At 49.9% G+C, this 11714-nt stretch overlaps 1 pseudogene; it reads right to left on the reverse strand.

The window, feature by feature from the left end:
* Positions 1–3826: 3826 nt before the first annotated feature.
* Positions 3827–5676, reverse strand: LOC123130967 (probable F-box protein At4g22165; annotated as a pseudogene).
* Between the last annotated feature and the right edge of the window lie 6038 nt (positions 5677–11714).

An 11714-nucleotide genomic window follows, 5' to 3' on the forward strand; every position in this document is an offset into this window, starting at 1 on the left:
GCGGGAGGTCTGTCTCCTTGCCGCTGCTTGGCCTTGCCGCGGCGTCCTCCCCGGCCGGCGCGCTTCTTGCCGGATTCTCCAGCGCCTCCTTGGGCCCTCTCCTTGTCGCGTCGCTCGTATTCAGCCTTTTGCTGCTGGACAAGCTGCTCGACCTTCTTGCAGCTCTGGAGGTCATGGCCCTTGGTGCGGTGGATCTTGCAGTACTGCTTGTCGGTGTCGTCCTGCTTGTCGGCGACCGCCACAGTCTGGCAGTTGGTGCATGCGGCAATCTCCTTGCCGGAGCTACCAGCTTTGGCTTTCTTGGCGCCACCTTCGTTGCCGGACTGCTCAATGACTAGCACATCTTTGCCTTTCTTCTTCCTGTTGTTCCGCCGCCGGTTTTTCTTTGCCGGGGCAGCATCCTCGCTGTCAGATCCTCCTGCTCCTGTATTCTCTCCGGGGAGTTTCCTCCCTTCCTCAGCACGTGCACACTTGTCGGCCAGGGCATACAGCTCACTGACGTCTCTGATCTTGCACATCGCCATCTCCTCCCGCATCCTGCGGTTACGCACGTTCTGATGGAACGCGCTGATGACCGCGGCAGGGTGGACATCTGGGATGTTGTGCTGTACACGGCTGAATCTCTGAATGTACTTGCGCAGGGGCTCTCCTTCCTTCTGGGCGAGCAGATGAAGGTCACTCTCTTGGCCATGAGGTTTGTGGCCGCCTGTAAAGGCGCCGACAAACTGATGGCATAGGTCTGCCCAGGAGGATATGGAGTTGTCCGGCAAGTGCATGAGCCAGGACCTGACGTTGGGCTTGAGCACCAGCGGGAAGTAGTTGGCAAGGATCTTGTCGTCCCGCCCCCCGGCAGCCTGCACCGCGATGGTGTAGATGCTGAGGAACTCCGACGGATGCGACTTGCCGTCGTACTTCTCTGGTACGTCTGGCTTGAAATTCTTCGTGCTGGGCCACTGGACTTGCCGCAGCTCACGAGTAAACGCAGGGCAACCTACCGCGTACGGCAAGTCGCCTGGTTCCCCTGGCGCATGCATGTCGACAGAGGGCCCAGCGCGCTGGTCCGATTGACGTCGCGCTTCTCTTCGGCGCTCGATGCGAGTACGAGCGTCTTCTTGCTGTCGTTCGTGAAGAACTTGGCGCTGATCGCGACGAGCTCGTGGATCTGATGACGCGGTGGAGTCGCTGTCGAGGTGGATCCGGCGAGTCGGCGATCTTGGCCTTCGGGGCGGAGAGTGCACAGTGGTTGCACCCCCACCGGTCTTGTCGCCACCGGCTCGTGCCTGGCTGACTTGCCGCGGCTGCGACGTGCTCGGCTGCCGTTGAGTGTCGCCGTTGGCGAAGCCGATGAGACTCTGAATGGTGGCCCTCCAGTCGTCGATCTTGTCTGCCGTTGGAGGGTAGTCCAGGAGCAGTTGAGCTCGCGCCAAAGCTTCTGCTGTAGTGGCGGGTGGCGGTGGCGAACGGTGCGAGGAGCGGGATATGCTCGGACTTCTAACTATGTTAGAAGGAGCAGTATCCCGTCCAGGCGACCGTGCCTCGCTCGTGCCAGCATGTTGGCGTGCATGCTGGTCTTGAGCACTCCGAGATCCACCAGCTCGATCTTGGTCCAGCAAACGCATGGTACCGTGAGTACCATGACGCTGCCGGTCCCGCGCCTCCTGAGATGGGCGCGGTGCATGTACGGACGCCGAGGTCTTGGAGTGCGCCCGGTCGTTGTGGGAGCCGGCTACGCCGCCGATGGGTAGCGCAGCCTTGTCCTTGGACCTGGCAGCACCGTGAGCTCCCTCGTCGACGCCCGTTCTTCCGCCGGCGTCTGCCCCATCAGCCGTTTGCTCCGGCGGTGGTGGGTTCGGCGCGGACGGAGCAGCCGCCTCCGAAGCCTTCTTCTTCGGCGGCATGTCGATGAAGATGATGAAGATCTAGCTCGTGTGAACGCCGGATCTGGTTCACACAACCTCGACGCCCCCTACCTGGCGTGCCAAAGATGTCGGGGGACTAATCCACGAGCACCTATGGGACCGGCGGACCGAGTCCCTTTCGGTTCGGCGGGGGCGAGGGTCGCACGAAGAGCGGATCGAGGCGAAGCACATGAGCAGTTTACCCAGGTTCGGGCCGCACGGATGCGTAAAACCCTACTCCTGCTTTGTGGTTTGTATTGAGTTCTTGCTCGGGAGCGCGGAGTGCTACAGTACACCCCAGCAGCCAACGAGACCGAGCGTGAGTGTTCTCTTTTTCTTCCCTTCCCCTTCTACGTTGCGCATGGGCCTCCTTTTATATGCTCAAGGGGTCACCGACAGGTGGCAACGCAGACAAGGGTAAAAATGGAAAGGTGCTGCGGTTGGTGCAGCTACCTGCTACAGTGTATCATACCTAACCCTGACGGCAGGGGACAAGGGGCATTAAATGCCCGTCTGCGTCGCCTAAATAGTGCAAAAGGGACCGTCAGAGACGCCACCGCTCGCCACGATGGCAATCTTGTCAGTGCCGCTTGCTACCGCGCACCGCTGGCTGCACAGCCTCCCGCCACGTACGCCTGAAAGGGTCCCAGAGCGACACGTTGGTGGATGTGCTGGAGCGCGGGCACAGAGTGGTGGCTTGCCGCGGCAAGCGCCTTGCCGCGGTCGTTGTCTTATCGCGTCCGGGAGCTTGTCGCTCACCGGGCCTTGCCAGGACGCGTGGCGCGTCGCGGCAAGTTCCTTGAGATGCCTTGGTTGGCCTTCCCGGCAAGCTCCTCTTGCCGGGGTCTTGTCTCCTTGGCTTGGATACTTTGTCCTTGAATGGCTCCAAAGGAACCACGGAGGACCTTGGCGGTCATCCGGCAAGCCTTGTCGTGGGATGCTGCGACTGCCCGTGCACAAGTTCGGGATACTAGGGTACCCCTACTCTAGTACACCGACAACTCTAGTCTAATAACTAATATGATGATGCAATACATACTCAAGGCCATATCAGGGAGACGTGCATAGAAATCATGAAAAATTGAACATATAACTGGAACATGCCAAAAACGAAACACTAAAACCTGGGAGTTAAAACAATAAGCCAAAGCAAACTTTATTTTCACACCTAGAAATATCACTGTATAACCATATCTTTGAATCCGTACAGATATGTTTGTTAACAGAGAAGGACAGTAGATCTTACTCTTCATTAGTGCAGCTTCAAATAGCGGATCTTGTAGCAAAAACCTACAAATCAAATAAAATTTGACATTTGTAACCTCACTTCTGCAATACCTAAATACTGAAATTTTACCTAACAAAAACAAAACATGCTGGAAGGAACGTTTTGTGCGAAATGCAATACTGAACATTTATATCAAAAAGGCAGGGAACATAATCTAATATTAGGAAGGAGAGTACCTCGACAAACATCTGTAGGCCTTTGATCTTCCATCTCCAAAGAATAACAATAATTCAACTGATATGGAAACCAAATAAAATCCTAAAAGCTAGACGAGCTTTTTTTTAGAGAGCACTCAAAGATAAGGATGTCCTTATTGGCTGATCACCAGTAGAAAACTTATGTGTCTAATGCTCATAATGACAAGGTATTACTTTTCCAATAGTATCTAATGGTATCTTATTGGCTTCAACAGTTTTTTTGAAAGAATTGAGTGAAAGAATAAATCAGATCTACCAAATTAAGCGTCTCAAAGTACCTGAATATCCTAAACTTCTCTGTTCAGTAACTATCTTCCTTGTACAACATAGTTGCTTTAACATTTCCACAAGGACCTTGGGCCAGGCCATCTAAGCTCCAACTTTGCATATGACAGCGGCAGTAATTTAACACATGATAAAAGTTCTCCATAAAGAAAAGAAAATATGGCAAAAAATATTTATATTATTGATTTGATAAATAAAATATAAATGGAGCATGTCTCCATTGTCATAGCATTGAACACAGTTACATCAATCCCGAGTGCATCATTCTAAGACTGGGTGCAATCCATATGGGATTTGGCCAGGTGCAATAAATCCGAGGCACAATTTCTTCCCTGCTGCTGTTTTCCAAATTTAGAACGCCTATATCACGATGAAGATTCTTATACATCGAAATATATTCTTCATCGTCAGTGAAGTAGACACAGTTTGCTTTCAATTGTGGATATTCTTCCACACTGAGACACAGTGTCTGGCTATGCCCAAGAAACAACATGGCCATGCAAGCCATTTATTTCCACAAGCTTTTTTGCTGCCATGTCAATCTTATATACAAATATTTTGCTGGTTTCCTCTATGTTCTCTGAACCAGCATCACCATCTACAGTGGGCTGTTCCCTCCAAACTTGCAGCATATCGCCCCACGGTGCCTGAACAATGTATATGTGCTCACAAATATAATGCTTCATGTCACCCAGAACCGTCGTCCTTGTGACAGTAGAACCAGAGAGATCAAAAGCATCAACTGCTCCAGTTCCTGTCACTGCATACAGTAGACCATCCTTGTAGATGCATTCCTGATAGTTCCAACCCGGTGGTAGAAATGTCCACCCACAGTCCCCTGCCCTTGCAAATGAAATCTGATATTCTGGATTATGAATGAGGACCACAATGTAGCTTCCTGTTTGCGAATCAGGAAACAAATATGCCTTGAAGTAGAGGTGGTCACGGAGCTCATCGAGAGCATAAATTGAGGGCTCGTGACCAAGGAATTCTGCAAGTGCAGTGTACCGTGGCTTCCATAACTCATACTTATGAATAGCACCTTCATCGTCAAAGACCGGCTTGACTTGCTCAAGAGTAATCACTGACGGGAGACCAATCTGTTCACCAGTGATTGGATTTACAAGGTGCAGCTCGGACCTCTCATCGGAAGTGATCAGCCAACCATGCGAAGAGCCAATCAGATACCTACTGCGGATGGGTGGATCAGGGAGGGTTAATTTGTAGGCCCTCTTTTCCACAAGGCTGTAGAGGCAAGCTGCATTCTCTCCAGTAGATTCAGAGGTGTGGTAGAGGAGGCAAGGCGTCTGGCGCTGTTTGTGCTTCAGAAGCTGACGGCGTAGTCCGGTGTACACCGACCGCCAAGAGGAGCAGACAGAGCCTGCGCGCACGAGGTCAGGGACCTCGAGGAGGGCAAAGATGCTCGACAGCATATCCGGTGGCAGCTCCGGCTCCGGCGATTTGCCCACCATATTCTCCATGGGCGGTGCGTCTCCTCTGAATTTGCTGAGTACACTGGGGGAAAGTCCCATCAGATCAGCCAAAGCTCTGAAGATGAGAGAGCACAAACTCGTCGGGTGCCTAGCTAGATGCCGTAAGCTCCGTAAGCTCCTTATTAAGATACAGGCCTCCATCGGGGCTCCGGCGATACTTATAGGCAAGAAAGACAAACCAACAGAGGGCCTGCTCAAGTCGGTGACGGAGATCCAAATCCGAATCCAGAAAACTGGAATCTTGCGGTGTGCTGGGACTCGGGGCAGTTCAAATCCGGAAATGAATCGAGCTTTGGATCCGACTCGCCGCCGAAACAAAATTCCGAGTGCGGCCTCCTCCGCGCTACAAGAATCTGATTCCAGTAGCGCCTCTCCAAGGCCCAAGATGTGTAAGTAACCGGCGAGAAGACGAACGGACCGGCGAACGAGCTGGGGGCTCCGTCGGCCGCGGCGGCGAAAAGGCGCTAGTGGGATTCAGAGGGTGGTTCCCGGACTGGGGGATAAGGTTAGTGGAAGTGGGGAAAGTATCTAGTACTCCCAGGCTTGGGGTACTCCCGATGCTTCAAATGCACGAAAAACATTTTTAAATTGTTCAAAAAATTCTGAAAAAAATACAGCACATTAACGGAACATCGATGTCTCTTATCACAAAATTTCATATCAAAATTCGAAACATTGCTCGAGATACAAAAATGACAAGTTTTTGTACATAACATAAGTTGAGCTTTAGATTTGGCCCATTATCACATTGATGTTAAATTTGTCATTTTTATATCTCGAGCAATGTTTCGAATTTTGATTTGAAATTTTGTGACAAGAGACATCGATGTTCCATCGATGTGCTGCATTTTTTTCAGAATTTTTTGAATATTTTAAAAATATTTTTCAGCATGGGTGCACCGGGAGCACCCTAGGGGTGGGAGGACTTGATACTTTCCCGGACTGGCGGCATCCGAGAGGGCAACAAGCGCGGCGGTGCTCCAGGTCAAATGGTGCTAAATTATGGCAAAGGGGGTAAAAGCGGTGAATTCAGCCGTCAGTGGAACGACGGATTTCTTGAGAAAGGGCAAAATGAACGGTTTTCATGTGTCAATCTTTTGTCAGGATTTGTTGTGTTCGTGAAAAAAAAGGAAGTGTTTGTGGCCGGGGCGCCGGCCCAAGGGTTGGGCCGGTCGCATGCGCGTCGTCTGATGCGCCAGATCCGACGCTCGCATTCCCTCCGCAGCCGCACTCGCGTCCACGTGCTGGCCGGGTCCACACACCGCTTTGGCCGCAGCGTTATCCCTTTGCTTATGTCGCCTCCTCCATTTTCAACCATTCATTCTGCTTTTTCCCATCCACTTCCACTTCTTGCTGCTGCACGGCGGCGACCCAACACGGAGATGCGAGATTTTGGTGGTGAAGTACCGGCAAGCGGCGCGGTGTAGATGTCATGGCGTGCGTCTTTTTGGTGGTCGGAGCTGAGCGGGGCTGCAAACACGACGGTCCTGCAACCAGCCCTCTTTGCCATGGCCGCCCGCGGCTGATTTGCGCTCCTCTCCATGGCCGTCGCAACAAGATTTTTGCTACAATCATGTTTTCTTTTGCTGGAACCAACCCATCTTTTTGCTACCACCCACTCACCCTAAAATCTGCTCCCGTGGTGATTTTTGCTGGAACCGACGAACCATTTTGCTACAATTGTTTTGAGTTTTTGTTACTACCGTTGTTTTATGGATTTTTTGCTACATCCATCTCCATGACATCGCATGTTTTCTTTCAGTTGATTTTTGCTACAACCATACTTTGTTTTGCTGGAACCGAAAATAATTTTTGTTACAATCGTATTTTCATTTTGCTCGAACCGAAGACAATTTTTGCTACATCCACCCACGGCGGGGTTGGTCGACGGCGGCGATGGCTTTTCTTTGCTGCAACCATCTTGGATTTTTGCTACTAACGGAGACTGCGGTTTGGCAGACTTGGGAGCTTCGGGCTACCAGTATACATGGGATAACAAACAAAATAACAATGACAACATCCAGGTGAGGCTCAACAGGGTGACCTGCACCGCTAACTTTATGGGGAGTGTGGAGAATATCGTTACGGAAGAATCAGACCATATGGCAGTGCTGGTGCGTGTGCGCGACATGGGAGCAGATCGGCCGAGAGGGGACCGCCCCTTTCGGTTCAAAGAGATGTGGCTGTGGCACGAGGACTATGAGGCGATGTTTGTACGGACTTGGGGACAAGTACAGGGGGCAAACATGACACCGGGGGCGGTGTGCGACAGGTTAGAAGGTATAACAAAAGCCCTACAAGGATGGGGCCTGACTGTCTTTAGTAATTCGGAGGCAGATTAAACGGCTAAAGGAGCAACTTTTGGATGCTAAAGAGAGGGCGTTGGTCAGTGGACTAACGACCGAGGTTCGAGATATTGAGAGTCAACCCAATGAAGTCTTTGAAAGAGAAGAAATTATGCAAAAACAGCAATCTCAAGTGGATTGGCTTAAAGCGGGGGACCGGAATACTCAATATTTTCAGAACCGGGCCTCCCATCATAAGCGGAAGAACACGGTTAAGGCACTGCTAAGGAAGAATGGTACAAGATGCACGGACGACGACGGCATGAGGGAGTTAGCGGCCTCCTTCTACGAGAGGCTGTTCAGGCCAGAAGGGTCAGCTCATGCAGAGAGACTTCTCACTCATTTTGTCCCGGTTATTTCTGAGGAAATGAATAACAGGCTAAGGGTGTTGGAAATATGCCCTAGAGGCAATAATAAATTGGTATTATTATATTTCCTTGTTCATGATAATCGTTTATTATCCATGCTATAATTGTATTGATAGGAAACTCAGATACATGTGTGGATACATAGACAACACCATTCCCCTAGTAAGCCTCTAGTTGACTAGCTCGTTAATCAATAGATGGTTACTGTTTCCTAACCATGGACATTGGATGTCGTTGATAACGGGATCACATCATTAGGAGAATGATGTGATGGACAAGACCCAATCCTAAGCCTAGCACAAAGATCGTGTAGTTCGTATGCTAAAGCTTTTCTAATGTCAAGTATCTTTTCCTTAGACCATGAGATTGTGCAACTCCCGGATACCGTAGGAATGCTTTGGGTGTACCAAACGTCACAACATAACTGGGTGGCTATAAAGGTGCACTACAGGTATCTCCGAAAGTGTCTGTTGGGTTGGCACGAATCGAGACTGGGATTTGTCACTCCGTGTAAACGGAGAGGTATCTCTGGGCCCACTCGGTAGGACATCATCATAATGTGCACAATGTGACCAAGGGGTTGATCACGGGATGATGTGTTACGGAACGAGTAAAGAGACTTGCCGGTAACGAGATTGAACAAGGTATCGGTATACCGACGATCGAATCTCGGGCAAGTACAATACCGCTAGACAAAGGGAATTGTATACGGGATCGATTGAGTCCTTGACATCGTGGTTCATCCGATGAGATCATCGTGGAACATGTGGGAGCCAACATGGGTATCCAGATCCCGCTGTTGGTTATTGACCGGAGAACATCTCGGTCATGTCTGCATGTCTCCCGAACCCGTAGGGTCTACACACTTAAGGTTCGATGACGCTAGGGTTATAAAGGAAGCTTGTATGTGGTTACCGAATGTTGTTCGGAGTCCCGGATGAGATCCCGGACGTCACGAGGAGTTCCAAAATGGTCCGGAGGTAAAGATTTATATATAGGAAGTCCTGTTTCGGCCATCGGGACAAGTTTCGGGGTCATCGGTATTGTACCGGGACCACCGGAAGGGTCCCGGGGGCCCACCGGGTGGGGCCACCTGCCCCGGGGGCCACATGGGCTGTAGGGGGTGCGCCTTGGCCTACATGGGCCAAGGGCACCAGCCCCAAGAGGCCCATGCGCCTAGGGAACCCTAGAGGGAAGAGTCCTCAAAGGGGAAGGCACCTCCGAGGTGCCTTGGGGAGGATGGACTCCTCCCCCCCTCTTGGCCGCACCCCTTTCTTGGAGGAAGGGGCAAGGCTGCGCCTCCCCCCTCTCCCTTGCCCCTATATATAGTGGAGGGGAGGGAGGACATCCATACCTGAGTCCCTGGCGCCTCCCTCCCTCCCGTGACACCTCCTCCTCTCCCGTAGGTGCTTGGCGAAGCTCTGCAGGATTGCCACGCTCCTCCATCACCACCACGCCATTGTGCTGCTGCTGGATGGAGTCTTCCTCAACCTCTCCCTCTCTCCTTGCTGGATCAAGGCGTGGGAGACGTCACCGGGCTGTACGTGTGTTGAACGCGGAGGTGCCGTCCGTTCGGCACTAGGATCATCGGTGATCTGAATCACGACGAGTACGACTCCATCAACCCCGTTCACTTGAACGCTTCCGCTTAGCGATCTACAAGGGTATGTAGATGCACTCTCCTTCCCCTCGTTGCTGGTTTCTCCATATATAGATCTTGGTGACACGTAGGAAAATTTTGAATTTCTGCTACGTTACCCAACAGTGGCATCATGAGCTAGGTCTATTGCGTAGATTCTTTGCACGAGTAGAACACAAAGTAGTTGTGGGCGTTGATTTTGTTCAATATGCTTGCCGTTACTAGTCTTATCTTGATTCGGCGGCATCGTGGGATGAAGCGGCCTGGACCAACCTTACACGTACTCTTACGTGAGACCGGTTCCACCGACAAACATGCACTAGTTGCATAAGGTGGCTGGCGGGTGTCTGTCTCTCCCACTTTAGTCGGAACGGATTCGATGAAAAGGGTCCTTATGAAGGGTAAATAGCAATTGGCATATCACGTTGTGGTTTTGCGTAGGTAAGAAACGTTCTTGCTAGAAACCCATAGCAGCCACGTAAAACATGCAAACAACAATTAGAGGACGGCTAACTTGTTTTTGCAGGGTATGCTATGTGATGTGATATGGCCAAGAAGAATGTGATGAATGATATGTGATGTATGAGATTGATCATGTTCTTGTAATAGGATTCACGACTTGCATGTCGATGAGAATGACAACCGGCAGGAGCCATAGGAGTTGTCTTTATTTATTGTATGACCTGCGTGTCATTGAACAACGCCATGTAATTACTTTACTTTATTGCTAACCGGTAGCCATAGTAGTAGAAGTAATAGTTGGCGAGACAACTTCATGAAGACACGATGATGGAGATCATGATGATGGAGATCATGGTGTCATGCCGGTGACGATGATGATCATGGAGCCCCGAAGATGGAGATCAAAAGGAGCAAAATGATATTGGCCATATCATGTCACTATTTGATTGCATGTGATGTTTATCATGTTTATGCATCTTGTTTACTTAGAACGACGGTACTAAATAAGATGATCCCTTACAACAATTTCAAGAAGTGTTCTCCCCTAACTGTGCACCGTTGCTACAGTTCGTCGTTTCGAAGCACCACGTGATGATCGGGTGTGATAGATCCTTACGTTCACATACAACGGGTGTAAGACAGATTTACACATGCAATACACTTAGGGTTGACTTGACGAGCCTAGCATGTACAGACATGGCCTTGGAACACGGAGACCGAAAGGTCGAGCATGAGTCGTATAGTAGATACGATCAACATGAAGATGTTCACCGACGTTGGCTAGTCCGTCTCACGTGATGATCGGACACGGCCTAGTTGACTCAGATCATGTAATCACTTAGATGACTAGAGGGATGTCTATCTAAGTGGGAGTTCATAAGATGAACTTAATTATCCTGAACATAGTCAAAAGGTTTTTGCAAATTATATCGTAGCTCGCGCTTTAGTTCTACTGTTTAGATATGTTCCTAGAGAAAATTTAGTTGATAGTTGATAGTAGCAATTATGCGGACTAGGTCCGTAAACTGAGGATTGTCCTCATTGCTTCTCAGAAGGCTTATGTCCATAATGCACCGCTCAGTGTGCTGAATCTTGAACGTTGTTTGTGGATGTTGTGAACATCTGACATACACATTTTGATAACTACATGATAGTTCAGTTAAACGGTTTAGAGTTGAGGCACCAAAGACGTTTTTGAAACGTCACGAAACATATGAGATGTTTTGAGGGCTGAAATTGGAATTTCAGGCTCGTGCCCACGTCAAGAGGTATAAGACCTCCGACGATTTTCTTAACCTGCAAACTAAGGAGAAAAGCTCAATTGTTGAGCTTGTGCTCAGATTGTCTGAGTACAACAATCATTTGAATCAAGTGGGAGTTGATCTTCCAGATAAGATAGTGATGTTTCTCCGAAGTCATTACCACCAAGCTGCTAGAGCTTCGTGATGAACTATGATATATCAGGGACATATATGATGATCCTTGAGATACTCGCGATGTTTGACACCGCGAAAGTAGAAATCAAGAAGGAGCATCAATTGTTGATGGTTAGTGAAACCACTAGTTTTAAGAAGGGCAAGGGCAAGAAGGGATACTTCATGAAACGGCAATTCAGCTGCTGCTCTAGTGAAGAAACCCAAGGTTGAACCCAAACCCGAGACTAAGTGCTTCTGTAATAAGGGGAACAGCCACTGGAGCAGAATTACCCTAGATACTTGGTAGATAAGAAGGCTGGCAAG

The sequence above is a fragment of the Triticum aestivum genome, chromosome 6A (genome assembly GCF_018294505.1).
Source record: "Triticum aestivum cultivar Chinese Spring chromosome 6A, IWGSC CS RefSeq v2.1, whole genome shotgun sequence".
Lineage (NCBI taxonomy): Eukaryota > Viridiplantae > Streptophyta > Magnoliopsida > Poales > Poaceae > Triticum > Triticum aestivum.